Below are 15,920 nucleotides of genomic sequence, written 5' to 3' on the forward strand. Positions count from 1 at the left end.
ATAGCCCTGACCAGTCAGTTTCTGTTTAGGGTTCAACAAACCTCTGTTGAGTTGAGTTTGGTGTCTCAGTGGTCAGTGAGCAGCTATTCCTGAACCCGTAACAGAAGCAAATGCTGTTTCAATTAGAGGTGTGTGAAGGTCATCACAGTCCAAGCTGAGGTGACCAAAGCAGCCACTTTCAGAACAATTTGAGAAGTACCCCGAATTTGTTAACTTCTATAATATTTTGTTGTTGTTTTGAAAGAGGGTCTACTATGTTGCCCAGGCTGGTTCTGAACTCTTCACCTCAAGTGTTCCTCCTGCCTCAGTTTCCTGACTAGCGGGCACTGTAGGCATGCACCATCATACTCTTAACCACCATAATCTTTTAACATAATCTTCTCTAAAATCAAAAGTAAAAGTAATTTGTGACAGAAAAGGTGAAAATCTAAATTAAAATTCTGTCCTGGTTTCTAACCACAGAGTCAACGGATTCTGTTGGTGAACTAGTCTAGCTTAGGAAGACATTCTTACTTTTCCTTTCTGTTGAGCATTATTTGTACAGAGTCATCAGAATCTTAATTTAATGCTTACACAGGGCAATGAATACAATTAGATTTTTGTTAATATATATGTTCATGTATTATTATATGAATTTCTTAAAAGGAAGTTTCAAAATCTAAGAAGCATAATGCTAAAAAAAATGGACTTCTATGAATGGCTATCCTAATAAATTTGATGGTGGCAATAATTTCACCGTATCTACAAGTATCAAATTACATCAAACCATCACATTGTACACCTTGAGTATATGCAATATTTACTTGTCAGTTATGTTCCAGTAAAACTGAAAAAAATTAACTGTGTGAAGTCTTTGGCAGTGGTGATTAACACAGCAGAATACAAATGGGAAAAAATGTGCTCAGGGTTATTGTGTTTATAATCTAATAAAGATAAGTCATTATAAAATAATTCTGATTGCTTTTCTCTTATGAGGTAAGCTAGTCTATATGCTAATAAATAAATTAGTTTGTGTCTCCATAGGAAACAAAGACGCTTGGGGGCATTTTCGCCCATTCACTCCGCTCTGCTAAAAAAAAAGGCAGAGACAGAACGGCATCATGTGTCTTCATTCTTCATGACTGAGCATGCTCTCCTGAGGGTCATCCCTAACAAAGCATCTGCTCTATAGCTCGCTGTCCTCTGTGCTGGAGCAACGACAAACAGACCACTCTTTAAGACGCTACCACGATTGCTTATGGAAATGTTGGAGGACTTGATTTATTTTATTTTCAATTTGTTCGTCCATTTGTCGCCGCCAGTACTGAGGCTCCACCTAGGGCCCGTCTCTAAAATTACATGCGTATTCATTCTGAATGATCTCATCCCGTTTGGTTGCATTAGGTAAAGCAGTTATGCCAATAGGAGAACACTCTTGAGTGGGTTTTCACTCCCCCTCCCTCGGCTGGTGTCTTAGCGCGTAAAAATGTCTTCCGAAGGGCTGAAGAGTGAGGTGGTTTAAACAGTGCGGGCTGCTTCGCCAGGTAAGGATGTAGTTAAGGCCTGAGCTCTTGGCTTTGGACCGGTGCGCGGCAGGAATGCGGCCAGGTAACCTTCGAAACAGGTGGTCCCAGCTCAGAGGGCAGTAAAGTGCAGCGAACAGTCACCTCCCGGGGATTCCCGCGGAACCCTGGGAAAGGATTAATCAGACCGTCCAGAGAAAGATCAAAGGGCGACCGCACAGAATTTGTTCTAACTTTGGGCATCTTCCTTTTACCTTTTGATGGCGTGGGCTCCTAGTCTTCCCCTCTGGTTCAATCGGCGGTGTGGTTGGTGTGGTTTTGTGCATCCGGTCTCTCCAGCGGCGAGCGAGGCAGCGCGCTCTGAGTTGAACTAGCACCCCGCAGTGTTTTGACTCACGCTTGCCATCTGTCTGCTTAGTCACCGAGCTTAAGTGATGATTTGCACTGGATGCAGGAGTTGGCAGCAACACTTGTGTTAGGAGACTGCAGGGTTCCCGGTTTTCTTCGTTCTTGTCATGATAGCAACATGGCACATGAATGTTTCCGATAGTCACTTGGCTTTTTCTTGGAAATAACCGTATGTTCCCGAAGATCCTTCATGTGGGGAGAGTAGGGGTAAAAGAAGACGGGGAGAGATTCTAAATTGCACACACGGGGGTCGTCAGCAGGCAACACAAAACAGAGTGGACCGCCCCCAAGGTCAGCCTTCAGGTTTTGCAGTCAGATCCCAGCTTTCCGTGCTCCCTGTTGACAGCTATCTGTGCAGTCTGGGTTAAATTCCGTGTAAGTGAAGACAGAGAAGTAAAGAGCAGATTTCTTCTTGCATATGGTTGAAGGAACCAGGCAGGTACTGTCCTTCAAGTGACTAGAGTAGGTCAGCACCTAGACGGACTAGGTAAACAGGTCCGCTGCAGAATCGGGGTATATGCCAGAAAGGCACTTACTCAACTTAACACCCATCACACACAACAACAGCGAGCTTAATTTTGACTTTGTCAGCAGAAAACACACACACACACACAGCATGTAGGTAAAGATTAAAATAAACCTGCTGATGTCCACTTCTTGGTGTGAGAACAAAAAGTCTTACCGCAAACATGAAATTCTTACTATGATAAAATAAACTAGAAACAAACGCATTTAAAAAATGGATCCCTACTATCTTGCTGACATCCTCTTCTGTACACCTGACCTAGCATCGCCATTTGTCTCATTGTATTCTGCTCTCTTTATCACAGGCCACCCTTACCTTCAATTATTCGTAAGCCTTTATTTATTTATTTATTTATTTATTTTACATTTATTCATTTATTTATTTGGGGAGTGCCCCGAATGCCTGACGCACCTGTAGTGGTCAGAGGACAGTTTGCAGGAGTCAGTTCTCTCCTTCCACCGTGGAGGGTTTTTCAGAAGGAGCTCAGGTTGTCGGTCTTGACAGCAAGTACCTCTGCTGGCTTCAAGCTGACAATCACAGCCTCTGCTTCCTTGGTGGAGAGGTCATTGGCGTTAACCCTGAGTCAAACTGCTAGCATCCCAGGGCTTCAGTGGCACACATTTGTCCTGCCAAGGGACTTCTCAGCCTCCTTAACCTGTGAGTCAACACCACTAATAAACCCTGCTTATATATGCTAAGTAGCCTATGATTTAACGCCAGAGTAATCTTACCGGGCCATTACGCAGTGCTCAGCTGTTCATCTATTGATCTGTTTCTCTGGAGTAAGCTAATGCACAGACTGCCTTAAGCTGCAGCACTGACCATTCATCTGTGTGAGCATCTGTATCTAGTTTTGGTTTCATTGGTGTGTTTATTCCCACAGGAGTCCCACCTCAGTGAAAATTTAAATAATACTGGAAAATGATACCATCTTCTATCCCAATCGGTGGATTTCTTTTTCATTGGCATATTGATGATCCTTTGTTCTTACTGGCACTCTGGGCCATTTTCTCTTTTGTATGAATGCTATTATTAGTTTTATCAGATTACACGAAAATAATCCAGTAGCCATTTCCTGCAGGTCCATTGTCTTTCAATGTAATTTTTTTTTCTGTTACGTAAGCTGAATTTATACAAATAAGTGTTACAGTACTTTAAAGGAGTATAGAGGGAGTAAGAAATAGCTTATGTAACATCAAAATCACAAAATTCATTCATCAGGATCTTATTTTGTCTAAGCAATGTAAACATCATAGCCTGTAGCGAAGTATAATCAGTGAATGTTAATCATGTATGTTCTACCTCATGATACTCATTCTGAAACAGGGCTTATTTGAAGAAAAGCTAGAGTTTCAATAAAAGCAGAAAGTCATCAATAATAGCAATTAGCCTGGCCCTGTAATAGATGCTACAGAAAATATGTACATAGAATAGATTGTGACTTCAGTTTTCTGGACGTTTTGTTTGTTTTGAGATAAGTTCTCACCATGAAGCCCTGGCTGCCTAGGGCTTGCTATGTGTGTTTGGCTAGCCTCAAACTCACAGAGATCCTCCTGCCTCTGCCTCTTGAGCCCTGAGATTCCAGGTGTACACCATTATAATGGTTATCACTTCAGTTTCCTAACAATTAGTAATGAATTGTAGAAATAACCAACAGTAAAATTCCAAATGTCGTAGTTCTAACTAGGAGCTGTTGGTAAACAAGAGCTCAGATGCTGGAAAGGGCTTCACGAGTTGACTCTCCAGGGAAACTCCTTTCTAAACAAATAGGATCAATTTTTTAAGGATATAATTACTCTGGCATGCGTTTGACATAAAAAATACTGGCAAATTGAGTGACATCAAAGAATACACTGTCACATGGGTACAGAGAGGTCTTCATGGTGGTCCAGTGGGAAACTCATTACTAAGTGCAACAGGAAGAATGAGTACAGCCAGGAGAAGCTCAGCCGCACGGCAAGCTGATTCATCTTTTCTTAAGATAATGAAAACCTGGGGGGTGGAGGGAATGTCCCAACAATTTTCTCTCTAAAGGAAAGCCGTGGATTTAATTCCATAAAGTGCTTGCCTGACATGCACAAAGCCTTGTAAAACTGGGCATGGTGGCACAAACCTGTTATCCCAGCACTTGGAAAGGAGAAAACAGAAAGATCACACGATCAGGGTCATCCTCTGCCACAAAGCAAGCTGGAACCCAGCCTAGAACCTGAGATGCTCTCAGAAGGAATGCCTCATTCCACCCTTCTTCTTTTCCATCTCTCTCGTCCCACAGCTAACCTCAGCATGCCGCTCAACTCATTAGCACTGACTACAGAGTGTGGAAACAATAGACAAGGCATGAGAGATCTGTATCCGGAAGAGCTGGAGTGGGAAAAGCACCAGGAGAGATGAGAGGACAGCTGGAGTTCTCGAAACATCCCCTCCCGTTTAGAGGGGAGGATTGGACTTGTCATACTTGCGCAGCACCAATGAATCTCACTCAGCTGGAGACAATGCCTCCCCCCCAAAAGGTACTTGTGAATGTGGACTGGCATTTCTCCTTCTCGGGAGGATGATGGACACATGCCCAACAGACGCTCAGTGTGATGGTACCTGGTGCTGAGCGAATGCACTGTCTGTAGCAATCCCATACAAAGGGTTAATCGTTCTTCCAAAATGAGTAGCAAATAGTGCAGTCCATTAACAACTTGTGCAGTTTATTCACAAATAATTTAAGTTTTGGCTTTGCTATCGATACTCTTTCTTCTGCAGTGTTCTAGGTGTCCGGGCCGAGGCCGTGGCTCAGTGAGTAAAGTGCTTATTGTGCAAGCATGAGGATCTGAGTTCGGATCCCCGGAACTCACGTAAAAGCCAGACACGGTGGCGGGAGCCTGTAACCTCACTGCGAGAATAGGGCGAGAGAGGCAGTCATCAGGGGGCTTTCAGTCCAGACAGGCAAGCCAAATAGCAAGTCCCAAGTTCAGTGAAACAACATAATGTCTCAGAAAACATGTGGTGAGTGGTCCTAGGAGAAGATGCTTGAGGCCAGTCTCTGACCTCCACAAACACATAGGTAAGCTTGTATGTACATGCGCAAGCACACACACACACACAAATTCAAAAACATGTATCTGATAAATGATAAATCACAAAATGCCCACTCCATTTCCTGAGAATCAATGTTCTAATAAAAGATCACAGATACAGTAAAAGATAGAATTTCCAAATCCCGGAAAGCACAAACCAATTTAAAATGTTCAAAACCTAAAAATTGAATAAAATACAGCATGGTTTTGTATTATTAACATTTCTCCTGCCAAGCATAAAGGTCACCGAGAGGCCTAATTGCTGCTGAATTCATGTTTTTTAAAGAAATAAGGAATTCTCTTTTCCATAGCCTAGGAGAATGGAGGCTTGTGTAGAGACGCAGAGAAGTAAGCCCACGCCATTCATCAACTGCGCTCTCCATTGCAGAGGAAAATAACACAAATCGTTCCCAACAGCAGAGATTTCTTTCCTTCATGCAGAGAGAAAAACAGAAACCAAAAAAAAACGATCGTCTTTAACCGAATGTATTCCTCCCTTCCTGAGGAGGCTCAATATAACCTTCTCCTGTTACAAAAAAAATCCATTTATTCCTTTTTTTTTTTTTATTATTATTTTTTTGGCCAGGGAAATTTTATTTCATTTCATCTAAGTGGAAATTTGTGTTCTAATAATTTTCAGAATAAAATGTGTGTGTGAGAGAGAGGAGAAACTTATTCAGAAAAATAGGAAAAGGCTCAGCAGGTAGTAGCAGTAGTTCCAGGACAGACGGAAGGCCGAGATGCCTCTTTGGCAGCACAGCAGAGGCAGCTGGGTTCCACCTCTTTGCCCTGCTGTTGTCACACAAAAAAAGAACACGGACTCTCTTCTAGCTGTTCACAGCCTTTGGGCTGCGACTCCTTTGGGAGGGGCCGGGCCACCCTTTCATGGGGGTTTCATATCAGATATTTACATTATGACTGCCAACTAGCAGAATGACAGTGATGAAGTAGCAGAAGAAATAATGTTGTGGCTGGGAATCGCCACAACATGAGGAACTGTATTGAGGGGTCACAGCATGAGGAAGGTTGAGAACCATGGCTCTGGTCCCTTGCCAACAATGCAGCATTTTCTTACCATTTTGATGCTGAGAGGAGTCAGTCCTGTGACACTCTTGTATATTTTTTGAGGATCCTTAAAAATAAGTATGTAGCGCACATTTTACTTTTAAGTTAAATTTCTATATTAGTTGCTATTCTGGTGCACTATAACCAAAGACAGTGTCAGAAAAAGCTTTTTTTTTTTTTTTTTTGTGGTTCCAGAAGGTTCCAGAGTAAGGGGGCTACGGGAAGAGGGGAGTGGCACAGCGGCAGGAACAGACATTTCATCCACACACAGGAAGGAGGAGGACAAAAGAGGGAGAGGGAGTAAGGCAGGGAGAGCAAGGGGACAGAATCAGTGAGGCTACAAACTCTCAGAGCCCCTACCCAGTGACGAATTTCCTCCAGCAAGGCTCCACCTCCTGATAGGCTTTCCAAATACCATGACCATCAACTGGACCAAGGGTTCAGACACATGAGTCCATGAAGGACATCTCACAGTCAAATCACAGCACTTACTTAATATGATCCCGTATGAAAGGATGCCAATTCTATCCTTTCTGAAATGTTCATAACTTCACTTTCTTTCTTAGGGCTGAATAATATTCCATTGTGTGTGTGGACCACCCAGGCTGATTCTATGTCCTTACAGCAGGAAGCACAGATGTGCAAACATCTCCACAATAGGATAGAGTCCCCGTGTAGATGCCTAAAAGCAGAATAGCCGTTGTCTTAAGCAGGGTTTCTATTGCTGTGAAGAGACTCTATGACTAATTGGAGCTGGCATAGAGTTTGGAGGTTTAGTCCATTGTCTTAACGGCGGGAAGTACAGTGGTGCAGTCCTAGACATGGTGCTGGAGAAGAAGCTGAGAGCCCTATATCTTGATTGACAGGCAGCAGGAAGACTGAGATACATTTCCTCCAACAAGGGCACACCTCCGAATAGTGCCATTCCCTGTGAGCCATTTTTCCTCAACCCACCACAGCTGGTGTGATGGCTAAGGAAACTCAATCTTTGTACCAGGCACCCACTTTAGTAACTGTTGGCCTGTGACCTCAATTCCTGAAATGGTTGACCTCCCCTCCCAGAACTGCATAACCGTTGTCGCTCTAGCTTCTGTACACTCACTGTGTGCAGTGGGGGATGAGAGAGTTCTTCCATGAATTCTGCAGAAGTGGAGTAATTGTGGCCTTTGCCTTAAAAGCTTTCCTCCACCAACTTTGGCATGGCATGTCTCTGATTTGGCTGAGAGACAGAAACCCTGCTGCAGTTTTAGTAAATTTGGCTAATCTGTCTTGGGTGATCTCAAACTCCATAACAGCTGGGTCAGATGGCAGAACTGCTTTCAGTTTTTTGAGAAGGCTGAACACAGATTTCCACAGCGTCTGTACCAGTTTGCACTCCCACTGGTAAGTAAATAAATTTTCCCCTCACCCCCGCATCTTCTTCAGCCTTTGTTACTATCTGTCTTCTTTTCCCCTGCCACATATATTTATACATACATTTTTAACATCTCTAGAAAAAGAACCCCAGACTTTTCCCTCCTGTGTGTTTTCCTCTTGCTTCTTCATGGTCCATGATGCCGGCTGAGGTTGTCAGTACAATGAAGCCAAACTGACAGCCTGGGTGCAGATTCTTCTGCCTTTTTTTTCTAGGTCTTGAGTAGCACATTGAATTTAGGACTGGCCTTCCCACCCTTGTTCAACCTGCCTGTGAGGTTCATAATGTGTGATCATCAATGCTTTCAAATTCACCAGTGTGTCATCATCACACTTTAGAAACTAGGTGATGACTTTGGAGCTCGGCCTGATGAGGGCCTGGCATTTGCTTTGCTTCTCAGCATTGTTGGTGCTCTTGAGGGGTTGGCCACTGTGTGCACCATAGTGATGGCAGGGAGAGATGACAGAAAGAACACTGCTTGGTTTTTGTTTGTTTGATTGTTTTTTTGTTTGTTTGATTGTTTTTGTTTTTGATGACTGGTGTGATATGGAAGCTCAATGCAGTATTAATTGCATTTTTTCCCTGGTGGCTACGAATATTGAAACCTTACAGTTTTATTGGCTGTTTATGTCTCTTCTTTTGAGAATTGTCTGTTTAGTTCACCAGCCCAATAATTGGCTGTTATTTGGGGGGGGGAGACTGTGTATAATATTTACAGTTATTTATATATTCTAGATGTGAGCATTTGTTTAACATACAGCTGCCAAAGATTTTTACCCATTGTGTAAGCTGTCCATTCTATTGGACAGCTTATAGAAGGTTAAATTCCATGTGATCTCGTTTGTCAGTTCTCGGGGCTAATCCCTGTGTTATTGGGATTTCTAGTCAGATGCTGGAAAGTTGTGTTTTCATTTTATTCTAGTGTTTACTTAATATCTTTATTGATTTCTTTAATAGTTCACTGGTCACTTAAGAGCATATTGTTCAGTCTTCACTGTTTCCATACCTGCTCTTGCTACTGTATTCTAATAGTATTCTATTATTTGATAAGATAAGAAATAAGTTAATTTATTTTGTACTATTAAGGTTTGCTTTGTGACTTAGAATGTGTTTGTTTTACAGATAGAGAAACTGTTGGGAAGAATGTATATTCTATAGTATTTTGGAGGCATCTCTTCAGTTTATTTGAACTACAATGTAGTTAAAACCCAAAGTTTCTTTTTAAAATTTTTGTTGTTGTTTTAACTGCCTACTTAAAAATGAGAGTGGGTTAGTGAAATTACCCACTATTGTTGTATCAGGACCTATCTGATCCTTTTGTGTTTATTGATATATGTTTTATAAAATCAGAAGCCCTAACTTTGGATGCATATAAATTTATAATTATTGTATCTTTTAATTAATCTTTCTTTTTGGTAACAAATGTAGCTTTCTTTCTCTCTAACTAACTATGGATTGAAGACTACTTTACTAGACATGAAAATATCTAACCCAGCTTGTTTCAGCTTCCATTTGTTTGATAGATTGATTTCCATCCTCTGACTCTCAGTCTATCGGTGTCATTGTTGACATCATGCTTTTCTTACAGACTCCAAGTAGTTGAATCTAAATCTTTAATTGAGTCAGCCTGTACACATCTGTTTGTTGGTTATTTGATGCCATTTATATTTAAGATTATTGCCTTAATTACTTTCTGTTGCCATGGCAAAACATTATAGCAAAGACAACTCACAAAAAAAAAAAAAACCATTTAATTTGGGGCTTATTGTTCCTGAGGGTTAGAGTCCATGACCATCATGGCAGGAAGTATGGCCACAGGCAGAATGGAGTGGTAGTTGAAAGCTTAAATATGATCCATGAGCACAAAGAAGGGGCAGGGGAAGAAAAGAGGGAGGAAGAGAGAGAGAGAGAGAGGAAAGAAGTGGGAGAGAGAGGGAGAAAGAGGGAACATGTGCGTGGGCGATAACTAACTAGGAATGGCTATACCTTCTAATCTTTTCCAGACATTTCTAACAACTAGGTACTAAGCACGCAAACATGTGAGCCTATGGAGAGGGGTGCATTCTCATTCAAACCACCACAATTATTGTAAGTAGATGTTTATTATCTGTGACTTTTTATTGCTTTTTTTGGTTGATGGGATTGTTCTTTGTTCTACTCTATTAGTTTGGGGGCTTGCTCGTTTATTGTATTGGACATGATACATTTATTCCCATCTCAGCTCCTCCCTGTGGTCTCTTGACTGTATCCCAGAGTTTCAGAATGTTCTGGCCATACTCTCCTCCCCACGCCCTTTTTTTTCTTATTACTGTTTAAATGTAGTGTTTTTTTCCTTTGTTCTCAGTCTTTGGTAGCCTTTCAAATGCTTGGTCAAGTTAAGTGTTTTCCACTGTGGTTTTGTTTTAGTTGGTTAGTTGGTTGGTACACTAATTTTCTTTCTTTCTTTCTTTCTTTCTTTCTTTCTTTCTTTCTTTCTTTCTTTCTTTCTTAGGTTTTTAGAGACAAGGTTTCTCTGTGTAGCCCTGGCTGTCCTGGAACTCACTCTGTAGACCAAGCTGGTCTTGAACTCACAGAGATCTCCTTGCCTCTGCCTCCTGAGTTCCGGCATTAAAGGCATTTTTAAAAAGTTTCCTATGCTTTTATTTGTTTTCTTTATAAAATATCTTTCCTTTTTTCTGACTTTTTTGTTTCATATTTCTGAATTCTCATCCACTTTGCTGATTCTTTTCTCTGTGTTATTGACTTTCCTCTCCAATGTCTGTATTAGATCCATCTGCTTACATATACCCTCTTTAAAGCCATTGATTGTTTTTACTGGGAAACTTTTGATATCATCATCTTACATTTTATCTATTTTGGTAATTTTTTAATCCAGTGGCTGAAAAGTTACATTTTTCTTTTTGAAGAATCATATTGTTCTTTTTTTATCCTCTGGTGTTTCTATAATTCAATCTGCTTATTTGTTGGTTTGGTTTTCTCATTGGATTATACATAGGATTTTTATTGCGCTATTTACTTGGACAGTAGTGAGCATTCCTTAACACTTGATGAGTGAAAATGAACTGTTATAACAGCAGCAACATGAAACTATGTAGGATGTGAACATGCAATCTATTAAAAGTCACCAACCCATCACCAATGAGCATAAACAGAAAATGACATTAAAAACGAAAACTTATTTAGGATAAATGTGGAATTAGCAAAGGAATTAGCTAAAGGAAGGAGGCAGAGATGGGAAGACAAAGGAGGCATAAGGTTAAATAACTGAAAATAAAAGGAAAAGGGATGGGGAGGAATTTTGTAGAGGATGAGAGAAAGAGCAAAATATAATAAAAAAGAAGAAAATGGATAAGATTTTTTTTTTAATGATGAGGAAGCTCAAACACATAATTAGATAAGTGTAAGAAGGGCGTGAAAAAATGGATTAGAAAATTGGGGGGAAAATCCATAGGGAAACATACTATTTTATAAGCTTACTTAAAAATTAACAGATGTGTGCATGTCCACGGCTGTCTGTTACTTCCTTCCTCTAGGTTAGAGCTTAGTTTACACCTCACTAGCTGATGTTTTTGACACCTTGTAGCCCTTTCCCAGACATTCATTTCCTCAAAACTATTTCATAAGCACCTAGCATTTACCATCACTTTTTGAGTCACCGGGAAGATGTCTCAACTAGAAAAAAAAAATGTTTCTCTCAAGAGCATATGATACACTATTCATTTAAAAATGTCATTTCTTTTCCTTACAACTATACACACAGCAATACCACAACATAATAAAAACAGCGTTGTTTTTAGCAATCATACAGTCTCCGTTTTATTCTTTATTTTGCCTCTTGGAAACTATAGAGATAACTTTCCCAAGTGTCCATTTACGCATGTGAAACAAGAGGAATAACTCAAGTTCCCACTGAGTGGTACAGTGTCCATTAGCTACATATGGCTATTTAAGTGAAAGTTAAAATTAAGTATGTTTTAATAAATGCAAAAGGATGCTATACAGTATTTTATTCATTCTTTCATAATTTCATGCATTCAAACCATGTATTTTGGTCATTTTTTCACCTCCATTCTTGTTCCACCTTTTGGAGAACTGACTCCCCCTGACCAAGCCCTCCAACCATTTTAACTTTGTAGCCTCTTATTCTTTTTCCCTTAATAATCCACGGATACAATTTGTGCTGCCCATAAACTCATGAGGCTAGAGCCATCACCTAGAATTTGTTAGACCTTCCAGAGACCAGGCCCTTAAAGGACACTGACTCTGCCATAGAACCCATCAACACAGAATCCATAATGGCTCTTGGGCTGTGGTAGGAGCTAGTGAGCCTTATCACTCAGAAGCTGGATGTTGACTGGATTGATCTTGTACAGGTCTTGTGGAAGCAACCACAGTTGCTCTGAGTTTATGGGTGTAGCAGTTGAAGCATCACACAGCCATTTTTTAAAATACTCTAATGACGTGTTTGTGAATGAAAGGGAAAGTGAAGCTTCTGATGTCCACAAAGGGTAGCCATGTTAAACAGAACATGTTTGAATGCAGGAACAACCAGGCCACCCTAATTCAGAGAAAACTGTGACTCTGATCTGACAGGTTTGGCTAATGATGCTCCTGTAAGGGAGCATTTCAGAGGAGAGCAACAGTCACACTGCCAGTGTGAAAGGACTGTTCTCTTTGCTGAACTAAGTGTCACCTTTATGGCTGGTTCTTCTGTGATGACTTTACTTAAGATCCCTGTGCCATCATCTTCCTTTTTGGGGAGGAATTAGTTGTTTTGGTTCATGGTTTCAGATGTTTCCATGCATAGTCCTTGAGTGCTATTTCTGGGCTTATGGTGGGACAGTACAGCATAGCATGTGGCAATCAGTCAGGAAGTAGTTTATTTTCCTTCTGAAGTAAACTTGAAGCAGTTTCTGGGCAAAGCTGATCTTTTCTCATTACGCTGGGACAGACTCTGAACTGCAGGAAAAGGCTTGTATCACTCTTCCTTCTTGAATCCCTGAGTTCGGGAGTGCGAGTGAATGAGGTGGTATGCGGATTGGGGTGGGAATTCGTCCGGGAGGATAAGCTTTAATAACGATGATGGCCTAGGCAATACCACAAATCAACGGTGAGCCATCACGTTAGTGACTTTTCTGTTGCTGTGATAAAACACTAAGGAAATTTAGAGAAGAAGGAGTTTGTTTGAGCTTACAATCCCAGAGGGAGAAGAGTCAAACATGGCAGAGAATTGTGGCACAGGCATCAGACAGGGCAACAGGAAAAGCTGAGAGCTCATGTCTCCAACTGCAAGCCGGAAGCAGGGAATGAACTGGGAATGGCAAGCGGCTTTGAAAAATCAAAGCCAGCCTCAAATCCTCACCTGTAAGACCACACCTCCTAATTCAACTCAAACAGCATCTCGAGCTGGGGACCAAGCATTCAAACGCCTGAGACTGCCTGGAAGACCTCACATTCAAGCCACCACATCTTGGCTCATCTCCAGGCCTCTAAGTAGCTCACGCATACACCTCTACCTTAGAGTTTCCTAAGTATGTGAACTAGTGGGTCAAAGGGGGAAAATTTGTTTAATACTTGGAAAATTACTTAAAGGAACCCAAAGATATGCTATTCATATCAATATATTATTAAGCTATACTATTAATTAGATAATAATATTTTAAGTTTATGTTTACAATTTTGAAATATTTGTTATATAATAACCTTACAAGGCAGGAATTATTGTTGTCTCCATTTCACAAATAAAGGAAGTTTAGAGAACCTAATAACTTTCCCAAAGTCATATACTTAGTAAATGACAGATCTAGGGTTCAAACCTAGTCAGTATGAAGACAGAGACCAGAACTGTAGTGATAGTATACATACATCCACATACATACATTTACATATGCACACATACCTCTTTATGTTGTATATATAAATATGTATATGTATTTGTATTGGTTGGTTTTGTCAACTTGACATAAATCTAGACTTATTTGTGAAGAGGAAATCTTAATTGAGAAAAGGCTTCCATAAGACTGCCTGTATAGGGGGTCCTGAAGAGACAGATGCACCAACAGAGGACCGTGCATGGAGAGGACCTAGACCCCCTGCTCAGATGTGACTGATTGGCAGCTCAGTCTCCATGTGGATCTCTGAGTGAGGGGAGCAGGGGCTGCCTCTATCATGAACTCAGTTGACTGCTCTCTGATCACTCGCCCCTGATGATGCAGCCTTACCAGGCCACAGAGGAAGAGGATCCAGGCAATCCTAACAAGCTATGGGCAGATGGCAATAGTGGAGAACTCCCTCTTTCAGTGGACTAGGAGAAGGGGATAGGGTAAGGAAGGAGGGAGGGTGGGACTGGGTGAACTGAAGGAGGGGGCTTCAATCAGGATATATAATGAATACATTGTGAAGAAAAAAATAAAAAAAATTTAAAAAGAAAAAAAAAAAAAAAAAAAAGGACTGCCTGAATAGAAGTCCATGAAGTCGGTTAATAATTGATGTAGGAAGGGCCATCCGATTATGGGTGGTGCTGTCCTTGACGATGGTCCTGGGTGGTATGAGAAAGAAGGCTGACCGAGCAAGCCTTGAGGAACAAACCAGTAAGCAGTGGTCACCTGTAGCCTCTGCCTCAGTTCCTGTCTCCAGGTTACTGCCTTGTGTTCCTGCCTTGACTTCCCTCAATATTGGACTACAAGCTGTAAAATGAACTAAACCCATTTTTCTCCAAGTTGCTTTTGACCACGGTGTTTTTTTCCCAGCAGTAGAAACCCTGACTAAGACAGTTTTATATACACATAAATGAACAAATAAAACTTTTTAAAATTTGTAACTAATTGCAACATAGCAGGCAATAGTAATGTTAGAAATGGATATTTTAATATACTATACAATGGATGATATTGTTATTAGTATGGATAAATAAAATGGTTCTGCCTGCAAATTACATGGTGTGAGTTTTGCGTGTGTGTGATTTTTTTTTTTTACAGCTTAGCACACACCATTATATAGATGTACCACATTTTCTATATGCATTCTTCTGTGGAGGGCCATCTAGGTTATTTCCAGTTTCTGTGTATTATGGATAGAGCTGCACTGAACATGGTTGAGCAAGTGTCCTTGTAGTAGATCGAAGCTTCTTTTGGGTACATACACGAGGCTGAATTTTGAGATAGATTTATTCCCATCTTTCTAAGAGAACCTTTGATCTACAATATGTCCTGCTTGAAAAAACATGCTAGGGCACAAATGGAAGTAAGCATCCAATGTCTGCTTTGACTTAAGGCCCAGTCCACAAGATGGAACCCATACCAGACACTGCTTAGGTGACCAAGGACCAGAGACCAGATATCCCAGAGACCTATGGTAATACTAAATACTACTCATCTAAAAAACAAACAAACAAAGTAGCAATGAAATGACCCCTAATGATATTCTGCTGTACTCATAGAAGGGTGCATTATTTGGCCATCATCAGAGAGGCACTCTTCTGCAGCAGATGGGAACAAATACAGAGACCATAGCAAGGCATTAGGTAGAGAGAGACCTTGGAACACAGAAGTCTATGGCCTCACTTCCGTTCCTGCCTCCAGGTTCCTGCCCTGACTTCTCTCAGTGATGGACTGTAACCTGAGAGTTGTGAGCTGAAATAAGCCTTTTCCTCCTGAAGTTGTTGTTGCTGTTGTATATGTGTGTGTGTTTTTAACCATGGTGCTTCTCACAGCCAGAGAAGCCAATATGACCATCAAATCAGCTAAATCTGTACCCATCATGTTCTTCTATCTAAACGTCTTCATGTTTACTTCTAAAGGGTTTCTTTTGTTTGTACCCACTAAAACTCATGTTGAACTTTGATTTCCATTCTTGTAGTAGAGATGGGATGTTTAATCAATGCCTGGGTAATTAAAATGGTTATTGCCTTTCTCGTGAGATTGGGTTAACTCTTAATTGAG

General features: G+C 40.9%; 1 protein-coding gene across 2 annotated transcripts in view; it reads left to right on the forward strand.

The window, feature by feature from the left end:
- The first annotated feature begins 1,355 nt into the window (after positions 1-1,355).
- Lca5 (lebercilin LCA5) overlaps positions 1,356-15,920 on the forward strand; it is a 93,084-nt gene continuing 78,519 nt past the window's right edge. For both annotated transcript variants that reach the window (XM_060384682.1, XM_060384683.1), the window contains exons 1-2: positions 1,356-1,523; positions 4,709-4,946. The gene's annotated coding sequence lies outside the window, so the exon portion shown is untranslated. The remainder of the gene's footprint in view (positions 1,524-4,708; positions 4,947-15,920) is intronic.

Source organism: Meriones unguiculatus, chromosome 6, assembly GCF_030254825.1.
Source record: "Meriones unguiculatus strain TT.TT164.6M chromosome 6, Bangor_MerUng_6.1, whole genome shotgun sequence".
Taxonomy (NCBI): Eukaryota; Metazoa; Chordata; class Mammalia; order Rodentia; family Muridae; genus Meriones; species Meriones unguiculatus.